The sequence below is a fragment of the Marmota marmota genome, unplaced genomic scaffold, assembly GCF_001458135.2.
Source record: "Marmota marmota marmota unplaced genomic scaffold, marMar, whole genome shotgun sequence".
Classification (NCBI taxonomy): domain Eukaryota; kingdom Metazoa; phylum Chordata; class Mammalia; order Rodentia; family Sciuridae; genus Marmota; species Marmota marmota.
In genome coordinates this window covers 25,388,400-25,405,962 of record NW_025999977.1, presented here as the reverse complement: position 1 = coordinate 25,405,962, position 17,563 = coordinate 25,388,400, and the positions used below count along the sequence as shown (strand labels likewise).

Below are 17,563 nucleotides of genomic sequence, written 5' to 3'. Positions count from 1 at the left end.
TCAACTCTCAAGTCAATTATAAATCCAAACATGAAACATAAAACAGTAAAACTCTTCACAAATATATCAGACTATGACCCTGAGTGTATGCAAACACTTCTTAAATAGGACAATTAACATAATCATTCAGAAAAGACTAATAATTTGGTTTACATTATCCTGAGGAACTTCTGTCATTGAAGGACATTGTCTAGAAAATGAAAAATCTCAAAGTAGGAGGAGATATTTGCAATACCTCTAACTAAGGACTTGTTTTTGGAATATGTAACATATTCTTACAAATCAACAGGAATAAGAATGTAATTTCACAAATGCAAAAGATATGAATAGGCATTTCATAAACAGGCTGTCCAAATGACAAACATACAAAATGATAGATGCCTCAGTAGTCACCAGGGGAATGCAAATTAAAATCACAATGAGGAGCCATACGTCCCCAATAGGATGGCTAAAATTAACAAGACCTACAAAACCAGGTGTTGATAAGGATGCCAAGCACCTGCAACTCATCTGCACTACTATTGAAAATGGTGAAACTATTTTGGAAAACTATTTGGCAGTATTTATTAAAGGTAAACTTAGTATGTATCATGTCACTTGGCATTTTCACTCTTAGGTATAAGTAGAGCCTACAGAAATGTTTGTATACCTGCACCAAAAGATATTGTTTAAAGTATTTTTCATAATGGCTTAAATACTAGAATTAACTCAAATGGCCATCAGCATTAGAATAAAGAAATCGGTTGTGGCGTATTTATATTTTATAGAATACTATCAGAGCAAAAAAAATCAACTACTTCTACACACAATATCCTCGTTGAATCTCAGAAATATCATTTTGAACAAAAGATGACATACTCAAAATAATGTATACTCTGTGATCCCATTTATACCAATTCAAAGGATGGCACAACTATTCTGTGATGTTAGAAATCTGGCTAATGGTTACATCTGGGAGGAGAGAAGGGGCAAGGGAAGCTTCTGGCGTGCTGGTATTATTCCATTTCTCACACTGAGTGACGATTATGTGGGTGTGTTCACTTTGTCATAATTCAGTTGTGATCTTATTTCTTCCCTTTTTCTATATGTATGTTGTACTTCAACAAAAAGTTAAATAAAAAAGGTGACAGAAGTTCCCCCCCAAGCTTTTCAAGTAAAATCTTGAAAAACTGTCCAGAACAGTGGATAGGAGCTCTAGAAGTGCCTTTTCTGATTTGGGGGAAGTGGTTCACAGGCACGATAAATAAATAACAGCACAAACCCATAGTATGCGCTCAGGTTGTTCAGTGGGTGCCTCGATGCTGTGAGTTCTTTCTGTGGGCTATGGTTCTTTATCCATAGGATACTGTTAATGACCCTGAATGTTGGTGAAGGCCAGGAACTGTAGTCGCAGAGCTGATGTTGCTCAGCACAGATACCACTTCCTCCAGGGAACCTTCTCTGGCCCATGTGTTTGGGCCAGGTGCTTTAATGTTCCCGTGGTACTAATCCTTGATGTATCCCCCAAGACACTGTAGGCAGATTCTTTTTTCCCCCTTTTTATTGGCTCATTATAATTATACATAACATTGGATTTGTTGTAGGCAGATTTTTGACTGAGTGACATTGTCTTGTTTATAATTCAAACTCTAATACCTAGCATAGGGCCTGATACTGAATAAAATAAATACATGAGTGAATGTTTGTAAGTTAGGTGTTATTACATAAAAGGTTCCCATGTTTAAAAATTTTTTGATAGATTTGATCATTTTTAAATACATAATTCTTGTCAGCCTTGAAAACTAGGATGAGGGATTTGGAACACTTTTGTAGGCACTGGCCTTTTGTTGTTGCCATTAAATTTTACAATAAAGCAGAAACATGAAAAGGCTGGTATTCTTCTCAAAGTAAGAGTGTGCTTGTCTTGACGTACTCCATAAAAATGTGAAATCAGTTCCTTTTCCTGATAACATAGAGCTTAGAGATAATTTGAAATTGCTCTTGAATCATTTACAACTAAAAAAGAACTTTAGAGCAAAGTCATTATAGATAATAGTTTCTCAAAAATTTTGAGTTTTTGGTATTTCCTTATTATTCAGAGTTGAAATATGGACTACAGTGATAATTATAATCAAATAGAGAAGCCAGGCTTGAGTTTTATATTTTTACATTGTTATGCTTTCTGTCAAATTAACTGTGTTTTCAAAAAGTGAAATTTTGACATTGGATTCCTAAGAACAGATGTCTGTATCCCACCACAAATATAAACTGTTAAATTAATGGCAAAGCCTAAGCCAGACAAGTCAGGGTGAAGACAAATGAAATTCTTCTTTTTGTATTGGTTGTTGTGTGAAGGCAATCAAGGCACAATCCTGGGGCGAGGTATGTGACTGGATGCAAGTCCTTGGATTTCATCATTCTGTGCATTCACCTGGATAGACAGACGGCCATAAGGACTTTTCATTGAAAATCCACTAAGTTCCCTATACCATGGGTCTCCAGTGGTTTCAGTTGTCACTTTTTCTAAAGGCTTTGACACTCTGTCTTCCATAATGAAGTAATTCTATTTCTACAAGTAGAATTTCATATTCATGCTGGTGGGCTAGATTCCAAATGCTCCTTGGTAATTTTCTTTATATCTCAGCACTCATGGCTTTTGGGTAGTTTCTGCCTCATATTCACCCTAGCTTTGTAAAAGATTCTTTAGTAAGAGAGTTTTGAAATTGAGCATTTTCATATGTAATCATATGAGAATAATTTAAACTTATGGAAGATTGGAATGAAATATATATCTCATACCAATGTTAATGACATTAGGTCTTCAAAAACCACGTTTTTCATATGTTTTAGTTGTCTGTCTTTAGGGCTATAAAATATGTAAATTTGCCAGTTTATAATTTGGTCATTTTTGACTGTATTATTTATAACTTATGTGTAAAGTTTAATGGTGTTATTTTCAAATTCAAGGAGACAGCAGGAGAGGAATAGGGCAATAAGGTGTGTTAGAAAATAGCTAAACTAAACCAGAAAGTTGATCTGTTTTTAAAATTAGAAAAGACTTAGTTTTACTCTGTTATTTTATTAATTATCTCATAATTTTGGTTATTTTTCTAAGTTTAAGCTGACTTCACTGGCCAGTGTTTTCTTATTTTTCTATACTATTTAATTTTGAAAATTTTTTACTCTTCTTCTAGTGCAGTGGTTTTCAAATTTATTTGTCCATGGAATATGTTTTGTGTTATGATGGTTTTGTGAAAAAAAAATTGTGTGAATTTGTGAAATTGTTTGGTGATACATTCTATGTTATGATGTTTTTATGTTATGTTGGTAGAACTTCAAAATAAATGAGATGTAATAGTGGATCATAACACTTGAATTAAAATTGACAGAAAAACAAATCAAACTTTAAAATTATTTGTGAAGAAAAATAGCAATTGGGAAACTTATGCTTTGAAAACTATAACAGAATAGAAAAAAATACAGTTAACATAGTAGAAAAATTGGATTACTGTGAAAAGAATGAAAAAAAATCCAACTTAAAATGAAGTTAGAAAAGACTTTCAATAACAATGTTCTTATCTTTTATCACATATTTGATATTTTAATATAAGGCCAGTGTTTTATAGTTGGATCTTCATACCAGATGCAATCATACTATTTTATTTTGTTTTTAATGCAGAGAAATGTGAAAAATCCTCTTTTACACAGATAAGTTGAATGAAAAAGAAAAACATACAGGTTATTTTGCAGCATTTAGGTTCTCTTGAATCTTACTATTCCAAAATTATTTATTTAATTTTAAAACACTTATTTTTCTAGAAACTACAAGGTCTGAAAATTTATCTTCATTTTGAAGTATTTTGGATTTTGAGTACATGTCCTGAAAACAGTATTTTACTAGATGCAGTCTTTTAGTTTTATTTTTCCCTACTCAAGCCTAAATTATAGTAAGATCAAAATTTAGCCTTACTACTTTCTTCATAAAATGAATGCTTAAAATGGAACAAACAGGAGGAGAAAAAGGCAGAGAAGGAAACAGTGATCAAGTCACGTAAGATCAAGTAGAAGAGTATGTCAGAGATTGCAACAAGGTCTTTGGCTATTTCTATTTTTTGAGATTTCTGAAAGGATATTTCCAACAACTGAAGGGACAGCAGGAGAGGAATAGTCTAGGGCAATAAGGTGTGTTAGAAAATGACTAAACTAAACCAGAAAGTTGATCTGTTTTTAATTATTATCATCTGCTAGGAATTTTTTTTAATGCCAATGGTAAAATACTTCTCTTTACTGAGGTAGACCACCACTATTGTACTCTGCCTCTTGGTATATTGTTGGTTTCTAGTATATTTAAAAAATGAAGAAAATGCTAAAAACACGGTTACAAAAGAAACTGCATGGTTTAAAAAAATATTAATTCGTAGTGCTTTGTGACGAATGTCTTTTAGCCCTGTCAGTATTGTCTCCTATACGCACGACCTGTTTTTTGATATCCTTTGTGACTGTGAGCCCTGGACCATAGACTTTTTTTTAATACAATATATTTATTTATTTATTCATTGATTTATCTATTTTTATGTGATGCTGAGAATTGAACCCAGTGCCTCGTACATGTTAGGCAAGTGCTCTGCCATTGAGCCCCAACCCCATCCCTCTGGACCATAGGCTTTTTTTGTTGTTTTATCCATTGTATCCTCTAAACCAGAATGGGCCCTGTTTTATTGGTAATTACTTACTTTAAAGGTACCTTGAGAATGCAGCAGTCTTTAAGACTATCAGCCAATTTATAACATAAGATCGTAGAGCATGAAAATCAGGAAACATTTTTTTCTTTCTTTTTAAAATTAAATACCAGAGTTAGTTCTATTAACATTATTGATTCATCTTAAATACAGATTTCAATTTACCAACTTTTTGAAATGTAATGTGTTAGTTGGTGGTTTGAGTTCTACAGATGTGTCATCTAGATCTTAAATAGGATTTTATAATTCACAGAGAGAAGAACCAGAGGGGAAAAGGCAGGAAATAAACATAAATCTCAGAGTGAATATATGAGAATTAAAGAAATCTTGTGCTTTACAAAGCATTTGAATTGTCATTTGTCTATAGAAGGCTGGCATGTGAAAATAAGATAATTATTTGCCTGTATCTTCAACATTTATTTAAAATGTTAAGAGGCAGATCATATTTGAAAATGAAGTTTAGAATATGGTAGTTTATTTGCTTTTTAAAATGTTATCTTCCATTAACTGAAATTATATTTTTTATTTTCCTGATCAGTATATGTTTCCAACATGGACATTACTAAACTGTAAAGTTTCTGACATACTTAAAGTTTCTCAACTACTATTTCCAGATAAGAATAAAAATGTAAAAAAAAATGTTATAGAACTTTAGAAAAAATCTTGGTAAGCAACATAAGTAAGGTGTTTTGCATCAAAGAGTGTTTTTGGCGACCTAACTGAGGGCACAAACACTATTGTGATGACATCTCTTGAAGAATCTTCCTTGGACCCAGGATGTTTAGATTCATGGGTTGGTCCTTCACCACTTGGTCCATCTTTTATGCCAATCAGTGAAGATGATGCAGTTTATGACAAGATATTTTATTATTTAATATTTATTAGCACTTAACATAGTTCTTTATAGGGTACATATAAATAAAGTCTTTCCCTTAAGGCATTTAAGAACTTTTTTTTTGGTACTAGGGATTAAACTCAGGGCATTTAACCACTGAGCCACATTACCAGCCCCCACCCCCCCTTTTTTTTGTGTATTTTATTTAGAAACAAGATCTCACTGAATAGCTTAGTACCTTGCTAAGTTGCTGAGGCTGGCTTTGAATTCGTGATCCTCCTAACTCAGCCTCCTAAACTGCCAGGATTACAGGTGTGTGCCACTGTGCCTAGCCCATTTTAAGAATTTGTTGTAGCAGAATATGCTTCTTTAATTTTATTTATTAGGGCTAAGTTAATCTGTTCTTTTGGACTTATTTTGTATTGTAAACTTTTGTCCTATTAAGCAATGGTCAACAGAAAAAGAGACTTTGAATCCTAAATAAGTAGAAATGCCTTTAGAAGAGATCACCTATGTCAGATACTTCAGGCATATGAAACAAATGTCTCTGGATATACTGACAAAACTTTTAAAGTTTTAATTCTGAACTTCTAACCTGTTTGAAAAACTATTCTTTCTTTTTCTCTTTGGAGTCTAAGCAACTCAAGAGTATTGTACTCTTGCTTTTATCTGCTTTGCAAAGTGCTGTTGATGTTAAAAACTATCGATGGTAAAAAATTATGTGATTGTAATGATTTTTGCTTTTTGTTTTTGTTCTTTTTTTATGAGATTTCCCCCCCCCCCCCAGGGCAGGTTGATGAAGACATTTTTGACCACCTGATTTTTGCCTGCTGCCATTTACTTTGCCTTTTTGAAGTGTGACTAAGCTTTTGACAGCTCTTTCTTTGGTAGTTCATAGAAGAAAAAGCCTTCAGGAAAAAAAATATATATTTGTACTTGATTTTAAGGGGTAACTAAATTTCTTTGTTGTTTGTTTTTTGGATTTGTGTTAAAGAAAATTGTGAAATTGTAATGACTAAGTGCATATTTTTGAAGGTTTTTACTTTGTTTATTTCCTTCATCAAAAAACAAGCAAACCAGTAACTGTTAACCCTAATTTATTTTTACTCTGCAAGTGACATTACTTTTAACTGGCTACATTTGGATAATAAAAGCCAAGGATTTTAAACCACTTAGTAATTTGGTTTCATTTTTAACACAAATAACACCTTTTCATCCATTTTATATAAACTTCAAACAACATATGTTTTAACTTACTGCCAAATAAGAAGAAATGTGTTACATTAAAGTGCATGCTGTTTGCTTGCGCATTTGGAAATACCATTCATTTTATAGCAATTTTGAGTTATTTTTCTGTCACTTTGTATTCCTATTCAAAGAGACATACAGAAACCCTCACTCAAAACAACTCCCTTAGGGTTTACTCCTGGATGTCAGTAGACATGAGCGGGAGGTACAGTATACAACAAGCTTAGGTCATGGAAATGTCAACTCTTGGTGACTTGCATTTATTATTATCCTTTGAATTGTGTCCTCTTGAGATTCTGAAAGTGGTATTTTAATATATTTCTTTTATGTTTAGGTGGGCAAGAGAGATACCATCTCATTTTTTTCTTCCCTCTGTTTGTATAAAAAAGTGAGATGCTCTCATTCTCTAAGATTTGGTCCAAATTTTTAAACTATATGTTGCTAAAAGATTGTGGTCATGCAGAATATGAAATGTTAATAACATAAAAGTCCAGGACATAGGACTGGAAACTTTTTCAATTTTAAGATGCAATTCAAAGTGATGGATTGTTTTTTAATGAGTAAAGTGAAGCTTCAATGCTAGAGAAATGCAGAGCTGAATACATTTTGTTGTGTTCTTGTTCTTATCTTTGGGTTCTAGAAGACAAGTTTTGTTTGAGAATTCTAAGGAATGAAGGAATTAGCAGATATAGATACTACTATCTGTTTTCCCTCCAATTAGTTATGTGACCTTGGGTAAGCCATTTTATTTTTCTGACCCCCAAGTTCTCTATAAGTGTGAAGCTTAAGTACTGATGCATATCAAAGACAGTGTAAGAGCACTCCAGATGGTGTTGGTAATCTTGGGGGTTCAGGAGGGATGACATGTCAAAGAAGTACTGCTTCAGATTTAGTCTCAAGAGTTTATCAAAAACAGATGATAATTTGGATGCTCTACCTTTTTTTCTTAAACATTCCTTCTAAACTACAAGTTCAATTTAGTAGCTATCAATAGAAGGTTAGCTAATACTTTTTTCAGACAAAAAATAGCCAAACAACTATTTTACTGTTGGTGGGTATATCATTGTCTCTCTCTTTTGAAAAATTTTTTTTTTAGTTATTGATACATGTTTATTTTTTATTTATTTACATGTGGTGCTGAGAATCGAACCCAGTACCTCACACATACAAGGCAAGTGTGCTACCGCTGAACCCTGGCCCCAGCCCCAACTCTCGTTTTCTTGTAGCATTTTTTTCTACTGTTTGCAAAATTTGTTAAAGAGTGATTTAATTGGGACTGGGGTTGTGGCTCAGTAGTAGAGAGCTCATCTTGCATGTGTGAGGCACTGGGTTCCATCCTCAGCACCACATAAAGATAAATAAAATTAAGGTAATGTGTCCATCTTCAACTAAAAAAAAAAGAGTGATTTAATTGTTTTCTAGTATCTGCAGCAGATTACATGGTAAACTGTCTGGACAAGGTATGAAATATTTTGTAATCTGAGTGACTGGTTTGTCTCATATATTTAAGATGATCTTAGAGCATCACTGGACAAGATATTTTAGAATAGTAGAAGACAACTCTTCTGGAGCTTCTTTGTGGGCTAAATCAACAGTGTACTACTAAAGGTTAGAAAGGACCATTTCTTGGAAAAAAAAAAGTCTTTTTCCTTTAGCATCGTAAATTTTACCAAGAGAATGTGGCTTCTTTGAAAGAAGACAGATTAGGGTTACCTGAAGTCTAGCAATTAGTGAAAGAAAAAGAGGCTCCACTGTGGCAGAGAAGTTTAAATCAAATTTATAATTGGTAAATTAGAAAATGTAAACATATTCTTGAGGAAACTCTGCTTCTGCTGGGCTGGGTGCTCCTCTGTAAAGCTCTAGGAATCAGACCTGTCTGTGTCTCTTACTATGTCTCAGCATCACTAATCCTGAGCACCTCGAAAGCAGGGGCTGTCTCATTTGACTTGGTTTTCTCATCATGTCATGTAGAAGTAGGGGCTCAGGAAATATGTTGAATGATTTTCAAGAGCTGATTAATGATGAATAGATCCTAACTATGTCCATATTTATGTGCAGTATGCTTAGTTTTGAAAGTTAATCTTACTTTTCACTAAAGCATCCTTCCATAAGAGTTAATATTTAATATTTTTGAGGACTGATTAGAAAGAATAACATATATGAAGGGTTTTAAAAAAATCATTAGTCTTATATAAAGCATTATAAAATATATTGTTAAAATATCACTTATTTCAAGTAACTTGACTTTGCATTGAGTTTTTATAAACTTTTGTAGTGTTCATGTCAATATTGTCCTTTGTTGATGGACTAGGAAGTTGGTCCAAAGCAATTTTTACTCACTACTATGTATTGCCCAGTTACATGAACAAGACATTTTTTGACCTGGGCTGAAATATTTGGTGAGGTTCCATTCTTTAGCGGCTGTCACAGTATGCTTCAAGCAGTGGTGTGTACATTTCTCATTCTCCATTAATTGTGAGCCCCAAAGAAAGCTGCCAGGAATTGCAACTACCAGAAGTTTTACTCTTCTACTTTCTTATAAAATTTCAAAGTAAAGAGCAAAAAATAGACCAAGCATGGTGGCCCACACCTGGAATTCTGGTTTAAGCAGGAGGATCCCAAGTTCGAGGCCAGTCTGGACATCTTAGTGAGACCATGTCTCAAAAAATAAAAAGGGCTGAGGGTTTAGCTCAGTGGTAAAGCATCTTTGGGTCAAATAAATAAATACTGAAAAAAAAAATCTTACACTTTAAGTTCAGCAAATTTCTTCCCACCTATACTCTGAATAACCTATACCCTTCCCACCTATACTCTGATTGCACTGGGTCATAACTAAGTGTATAATTTTTTTAAATGTCAAAGCATTTGAAGTTTTTCAGATTTCTGTGATAAAATTCCTCAGTATAATTTTACACTATCCTTTATATTTACTGATCTAAAGATTTAACTATTAATTTAACCAGCATTATTACACTCTTCCTCCAGAATAAATCGAGGCTTTTAAGATGAATTGATCCCTTACTGTCCTATAACAATACAACGTGTCTGGCAGTCATATTTTTCAGACACTATTGCACAGTATTGTCAATACTTGGAGAGAAGAACAGCTGTTGTCTAGTGAGTGTGGGTTAAAGGTAAACACTCCCTATTGATTCAAAGAAACACAGGCACCCTACTTTATTATGTATGTATAAGTAGAGCTCAATAGAAAATATGGTCACATTTCATGTATATTTCATAAAGGAACAACCATCATTTTTGACTTTTAAGTAATACGGCCTTTAGATCCTTATGGGTTCTTTTACCTTATACTCTACAGGTACTCAGTAAATATTAGCTGATGTTGAGAGTTGAATATCTTTCCTTTTCAGTTCCATAGGTACACACACACACACACACACACACACACACACACATACACACACATCTCCAAGCCTTTTAGGTAAAGTTTTCTACATTTCTAAGGAAATAAGACTTTGAATTATCTCTCTTGGTCCTAGATAAATTTGTAAATTCACAAAAGTAATGTCCCAGTTTCGGCTGGGAAATGACATTTTCATGAGTAATGGTAACCCATGGCAGTGTCCATGCTGTGTTCCACTGGCTGTTTAAGTGTAATGCATAGGCATGGGGGTTTTACTTGTTATACCTTTCAGTGCTGCTAGTAGTGTTGTTGGTTGGCATAACTTATTTCATTATTAGTGCAACAGTAAGAGTCAGCCTTTGGGTAAAATAATCTCTGGTCAAAGATCTTAGATATTTTCAGGTTCAGGGTTTTCTAATTGGCAAGAGGAGAATGCCCCCATTTATTATTCATGGTTATGAGACTTACGTTAAAAGTGAAACAAAATATGAATTAAAACCAAATAAAGTTTTAAAGGTTCTAAGGTAAATTGTAAGGCTGGTTTCACACATCTTCAAAAATAGTTTTAAATTTTGATAGCTAATTATTTCACCTCAGCTAATATGGGAATGTTGACAGCTAATTATCTCTGCATCACTGGGAATACTTTGTCTCTGTTTGTTTTCCATTGTTAGAAAAAATAAATAAATAATATAGAATTGGTCAGTGTTCATTTTTTCATAAATGGTAAAGGAAATGGTAGAGCATTAGGCAAGAGTGGAAAAAAGTACTTGGGATAAGAAATAAGAAATGAATATATACAGCTTACTGTGTGTGGGGGAATGAATTTGGGAAACTTATTCTTTCATATTTCCTTTTTTAAAGTTTTAAACTAAATATTCTCTAGGTGGGCATGACAAAAGGTAAGGGAGAGAGAATTTAAAAAGTCCCATTTTTTGAAAAATCAAAAAACAAAAAAAATGTGCTTATATAGATGCAGAATAAGTACACCTGAAAGTTATATACTAAATTATAATTGTTTCTTTAGGGAACAAGTCTCTAACCCAAGGGACTTTTCTGTTTCTGATATAATATACCTCCATATTATCTGAATTTCTGTTGAAAAGTATGTACTATTCCTATAATATAAGGGGGAAAAAGCAGCAAAAAAAAAAAAAAGACAGTGGGAGAGAAGAGAATATGAAAGATTATAGCAAGCCATGGAAGGACAAGAAAGGCAGAGGTATCAGAGCTGGGCAGTTGGGAGATGGGTGGAGTCTTCTTGCCTGAAGAGAAATCTGGAGCCCCAGGTTGGTGGTGAAGTAGGGAAGAGATTTGAAGTGTAGAATAGAGATGGGAAAAGTCAGCCTGAAATATAGAAACTGGTGATCACGCAGTGTAGTTAGGAGCATGCAGTACAGTTAGGATATAAGCTTTTGTGGCAAGAGTTTAATGCTTTGTTTCTTTAAAAATTTTTTACCCTGAGGAGTCCTTGGAAGTTCAGATACATGTCTATTGAGAGAGATCAGTCATGGTGATATCTTATTTATTGTTTTTATTATTACTTATCAGAAAATAAGCAGTGCTTCCCCTCTTTAGCACAGCTTCAGTACAGTGACGTGACTTCAGGTTGTAGAGTTGGCCATGTTATAGCAACACCTGGAAATGTAGCTATTTTCTCGGTTTTGACAATAATCCATATAAAATATTTTTAAAATTGTCTAAAAGAAGGCTAGGCCCTTATACCTAGATATTGAAGTAAAAAGAGCTATTTGTTAGGTAACAGAGTAGGCTGATTATTCCTTTGCTAAAGTAGACATCTAGAACTACATTTATCCATCTATCTATCTATCCATCTATCTATATATCTATATATTCTCTATGTAAGGTTAATATCTATATAGCTAAATATATTCATTAGTATCACTTAGGAGATGCTTTCTCTTTTGTCATGTTTCTTTGGCAAAAGCTAGCCGTTCTGTTAGCAGTGGTTTTGATGATAAAATCCTGTAATTCAAGAGGTTGGCTTATTCAACCAAACAACTGCTACCTTTGGCAATGCCGGACCAACTGTGAGGGGTCTGTTTTCTTGAGACCTGGAAAGCTGTTCTGTTTGCTAAACAAAGGAATTGTTGATTTCAGTGATTTAATTCCCCTTTTGGCTAAAGGCTGCTGAATGAAAACAGTGCTTATTTCGGAAGGAATCTGTTGCTAAGGCAACTGATATCTTTTTAATTATTGGCCAATATTCCCATATGAGATTGGTCTCTTTTGATAGTTGGAAATAACCAAATTATCCTGAACACTTTCAAGTCTTGGATTTGGTGATGATGCTGGAGATGTGGAGAGGATTTTTCTTAAATATATAATCAGATATCTTCTATTTGGCTTGGCATAGTAAAGACACTACATTTGTGAGAGTAAAAATATGCCACATGATATTTGCAAAATCTCTTTCATTGTAAGAGATCTTATTACTTAAGCTGGGTTGCAGTTCTAAGATTAATGACCTCTGTTCATTCTTTTTTTAAAAAAATTGAATTCTTTGATGTCTGTAAGAAAAAATAGTATGTCTAATAGGTCTTTCATCCTCAGGAATAGGCAGATATAAGAAGAAACTTGTAAGTACCATTTGAGTAATTATGCTAACGAGAAGTGTCTTCAGAACTGTCTGCAGCCATTTATGTGAAGTTCTTAAATGTTTTTAGCGGAATGAATGCTGACCTTGGAGAATGACCTTTTCTGCCTATTACTTTGTATGATCATGTAAAAGACCATGGTTTCTTGTCTCTAGGCAGTGTAGTTTGATCATTTCAAATTAATTGAAGCTTTGAATACAGTTAGGCTCAAGTTCTAGTGTTTGATATCATATTTATAATTGTTCTCCTCCAGTGTGAAAGACATACTAAAAAATTAGTACGATTTTTTAAAAAATGGAACTTTGCCTTTATAATTTTATTATATGTCTTTTAAATACTTATTGCAGATAATAGTGATCACACATTACAACAAAATGAGAATTTTTGTTCTTTGGTATTTGTCCCTGACAAGTCTGGTGAGCATGATGAAATTCTTCTATTACTCAGGGTTTTCCACATCTTCCAGTTGAGTGAACGTGAGGTTCTGAAATGTGACCCTTTGTGATTTCTATGCTGTGGAACCATGTGGATTTTTCAGGAGTCTCACATGAAAGGCTTTTGGCACAATAGCACTGGGTAAAATCTGCTTTGTGATACTTTTGGATGGTTATAGTTCTTACTCAGGATTAGTCTTTCCATGTTTCATTCATGGGGATGACATTGGCTTTACACCTTGGGTTGAATTGAATATTAAAAGCTTTGCACTATCTATGGAACGATTCTCAAATTTGATTTTGTGTACATATTTATTATCTGTTCTAGACTTATGGAATTTCACTCTTCATTTTTAATAGCTTCAAGAAGTAAATACAAATAAGATTCACTTGATGAAAATATTAAAATACATGAACAGGGACAATAACCTGCAATACTATTGATTAAAACATAAGCACAAAGCCATAGAATATAGGTTCAAAGTGGATGCTGTCCCCGCATATCACCTCACTATTATTAATCTTGTTCTCAAGAGTGGATTTTGCAGTATCTACCAAAGTTTTTCAATCTGGGGCTACAAATATCAGCATACAGTTAAATCTATGATACATTTTCAATTTGCATCTTTTTAAAGAACTTTTGAGCTTATGTTTTATTTAAATTATGTTACAGTCGAATCAGAATTATTCTTTAACAAACACTTTTGTGCTTATTTTTCATTTCCATATTTGTACATTTTTAAAAAATATTTTTTAGATGTTGATGTATCTTTATTTTATTCATTTATTTATATGCATCGCTGAGAATCGAACCCAGTGCCTTACACATGCTAGGCAAGTGCTCTACCATTGAGCTATAACTGCAGCCCCATATTTGTACATTTTTTAAAAGATTGTGTAGCAGTCCAGTTTATGAGATTATTTCTTCCTGGATTATTATAGGAAATCATAACATTTTAAAAGATTGTACATGGCTGGAGATGCAGCTTAGTGATAGAGTGCTTGCCTAGCATGTGAAAAGCCCTGGGTTCAATAATTTATTCTCTATATTGATCAGGTCATAAAATTTAACCTGTTATTACATATGTTGAATTCTACACAAGGCCAGGCATGGTGGTGCACACCTGTAATCTCAGCAACTGGGAAGGCTGAGGCAGGAGGATCACAAGTTCAAGACCAGTCTGGGCAACTCAACAAGACCATATCTCAACATAAACACACACACACACACACACAGTCTATGAATATCAATTTATGTTTGTTTTGTCACATAATAGTTTATTGATTCCACCTTTAAACAAAAATATATCATTTTACCATTTTCTCAGATTCGTTGAATATCAAGAATGTAGGTAAAATATTTTGCTAGCATTTTCTAAATTTCATTCCATACATATTTATCTGGGGTTTCCGCCCCCCCTGGACACTTGTACTCAGGATTAGATTTCAGTTTGCATAATGTATATTTATCTACTTAATGTGAGTATTTTACGTGTATACAGTGTTCTTTTTCTTTCTGCTGTGATGATAGCCTTTTTTTCTTCAGTCTAAACCTAGCTAATTGTTTGGTTAATATTTTACTTATCTTTATTTTAACATGTTTGGGATTTTCCTTTACAGAAACATTGACATTCTATTTCTGCCAGACACTTTTACTGGGTGAGATAGAACTCTGGACTCTATGTTCTATGTGTGCATCAAAGAGTGTAAAGCAACACAGGAGAAAATGTTCTCTCACAATTTGGAAAGAGTCTATTTAAAGTGCTACATTTTCCTGGTAGAATCTAGAAATTTGGAGCAGGAGTAAGGAAAGAGACTTATAGAATTTACAGATTTCCTATCTCCTGGCCCTATGGTCCTTTATTTTTATTTTTAATTTTTTTGTGTTTCCTCCATCTGATAGAATAATCTTTCTTGATAATTTCTTCAATGAACAAAATAATCTTTATTTCAGCTTTAGCTCAATCAGGGGACTGGACAAATTGAACACTGCTCAGGGAATATATGTTTTTGTACTAAGAATCAAACCCAGGGATGCTCTGCCACTGAGCTATATCCTTAGCCTTTTTTATTTTTACTTTTTTATTTTGAGGCAAGGTCTCATAAGTTGCTTAGGGCCTAAATTTCTGAGGCTGGCCTGGAACTTTTGATCCTCCTGCCTCCAGCCTCCTGAGTAGCTGTGGATTATAGGTGTGCACCACCATGCCCAACTCAGTGAATATTTTTATGGTGCAGTTCAAATGTCTGACTTAGGTTACACATTAGAAATGTGAAGGCTAAATATATTGTGCCTCAAGAAAAAATTATCAAATAGCTATTTCTTATCTTTGGTGTTTCCCAATTTATCAGGCCTACCTCACCATTTGAATTCTTTTGCCTCCCATAAACCTTGTCCTGTGCTCTCACGTATCCTCTTCATAGAATCCTCTTCTCTATCACTCCCACAGCCTGCTCTTCTTTCCCCATTTCTTTTTTATACTCCAAGCCTTCCTATCTCCCATATCCTGTACCCTTTCCCCTTCCCTTAAGTATTTCCATCCCTCTGTTTTCCATTGTTCTAGAAATTAATCAGATGCACTAATCACCATTAAATTGATAATGGTTCATATTGTGGGTGTGTGTGGCAAACCCTTTTCTGGGTTTGCCATGTTAATTAGAATGTTAACTTAATTCCACTTCATGGTAAAGAACCTTTCAAGATATACCACCTAGGTGGTTGGACCTGGGTTTATATATTTCAAACCTGCTCATTAAGATATTTATTTAAAAAATGAATACCAAGGACCTAGCATGTATATCCACTTTAAACATTTCATAATTTAAATGTGAGATTTCAACTGTCCATTAAAGAAAATTGGTTTTAAAAGAAAGAAGGTAAAATTTAATTCATTAATTATGGTCCTTGATAAAATATACTCTACTTATATATTCCTAGTCAATTAAATGAAAATACTTACATGAAAACATTGTATATTTATAGACTGCACAATTCTGAGGGAATAGAAAGCATTTCTTCTTTACCCGTCAAATTAGTTTTAGTTTCTGTGAAGATGATTGCTGATCAGCTATGAGAGTTTTTTTTAAAGCATACATTATAGGTAAATTGTCATTTGTTAAATTACGAAGGGACATTTTTATTCTGTTCATGTTATTTTTCTCACAAAATAACACAACAAAGAAAATTAAAATATATTTTAAAAAGATTTTTTAATTGTTTTAAAAAATTGCTTTCCATCTTTCACACTCCTCTGTTGTTATAATGACCTTCATTTTTTTTTCCCTGATATTTAGCCCCTCCCCTGTCTGTGTTCTTCTGGTTTGATCCAAGAGCAAGCCTTGGAAATAGGTCTGACTTCCCAGTGTTAGGAACTTCTCGTATCAAAATCAATTCTTGTTGGAGAGTGAGGGAAAGGATAACTAAATAAGATAGAGTGCCTTTTCCTAAGACATTTGTGGCCTATTGGGAAATCAGATAACCAGACATTAAGCAACCTATTAGCAGACTAGGGTAATTTTAAGTTCTAAGATATGTGAAAAAGTCAACAGTGGCAAGCTTCTGGGAGAAAAGAGAAATGACAGCATGCTTGAGATGTCAAAGAAGAGGTTTTAGGCTGAACTTCAATGGACAGATGAAAGGGAAGAGGACCTTTCCTATGGAAATGTAAAAAAGCTTCTGTCACAGTTGTCAGCTCAGATGACATAGTGTCAGGAGCCCATAGTCCCGGTTTCTTGAGAGGCTGAGGCTGGAGGATTGCTTAAGCCCAGGAGTCAGGAGCTTGAGGCCAGGCTGGGCAACATAATGAGACCCCATCTCAATTAAAAAAGGAAATTGTCAGTTCAAAGTCAACACATGCAACAAACAGAAAATATTAGCTCCTAGTTTTCCTCACTAGTCCACACCAAGCCTGTCCAAAGCCAATGGATGGGCTTCTCTTACTTTCAAGCACTGTTGTTGCTTTAACAAAAGGTAAAACACCATACACTGGGTTCTTTATAGTTCTGGAGGTTGTATGTCCAAGATCAAGGTGACGGCAAGTTCAGTTCGTGATGAGAGCCCACCTCCAGGCTCGTCTTCTCAAAGCCTCACAGGGCTTCTCCTTGATGCACACACTTGAAGAGGGAGACATCTGTGTCTCTTCCTCTGATAAGGGTCCTAAAAGGATCAATTTTTGAAGACTCTACCTCCAAATACTATGCTATTGGGGGGTAGATTTTCAGCATATGTGAATTGGGAGGACAAAACCATTCTGACCATAACCCACGCAAGGGCTCATATATGTGTTATGCTCAGCCTTACCCTTGATTTGCTTCTCTGTTGTCTGTCCCCCCCGCCCCCCTCCGCCCCC

The 17,563-nt window shown here is 34.1% G+C and overlaps 1 protein-coding gene and 1 long non-coding RNA gene across 2 annotated transcripts in view; both read left to right on the top strand.

Annotated features, from left to right (window-relative positions):
* Nucleotides 1-17,563, top strand: part of Camkmt (calmodulin-lysine N-methyltransferase) — a 377,032-nt gene that overhangs the window by 126,100 nt on the left and 233,369 nt on the right. The window lies entirely within an intron of this gene.
* LOC125617187 lies at nucleotides 9,011-15,032 on the top strand. The gene is made up of 3 exons (XR_007348093.1): nucleotides 9,011-11,506; nucleotides 14,326-14,333; nucleotides 15,022-15,032. It is a non-coding gene; the product is annotated as an uncharacterized LOC125617187 (long non-coding RNA).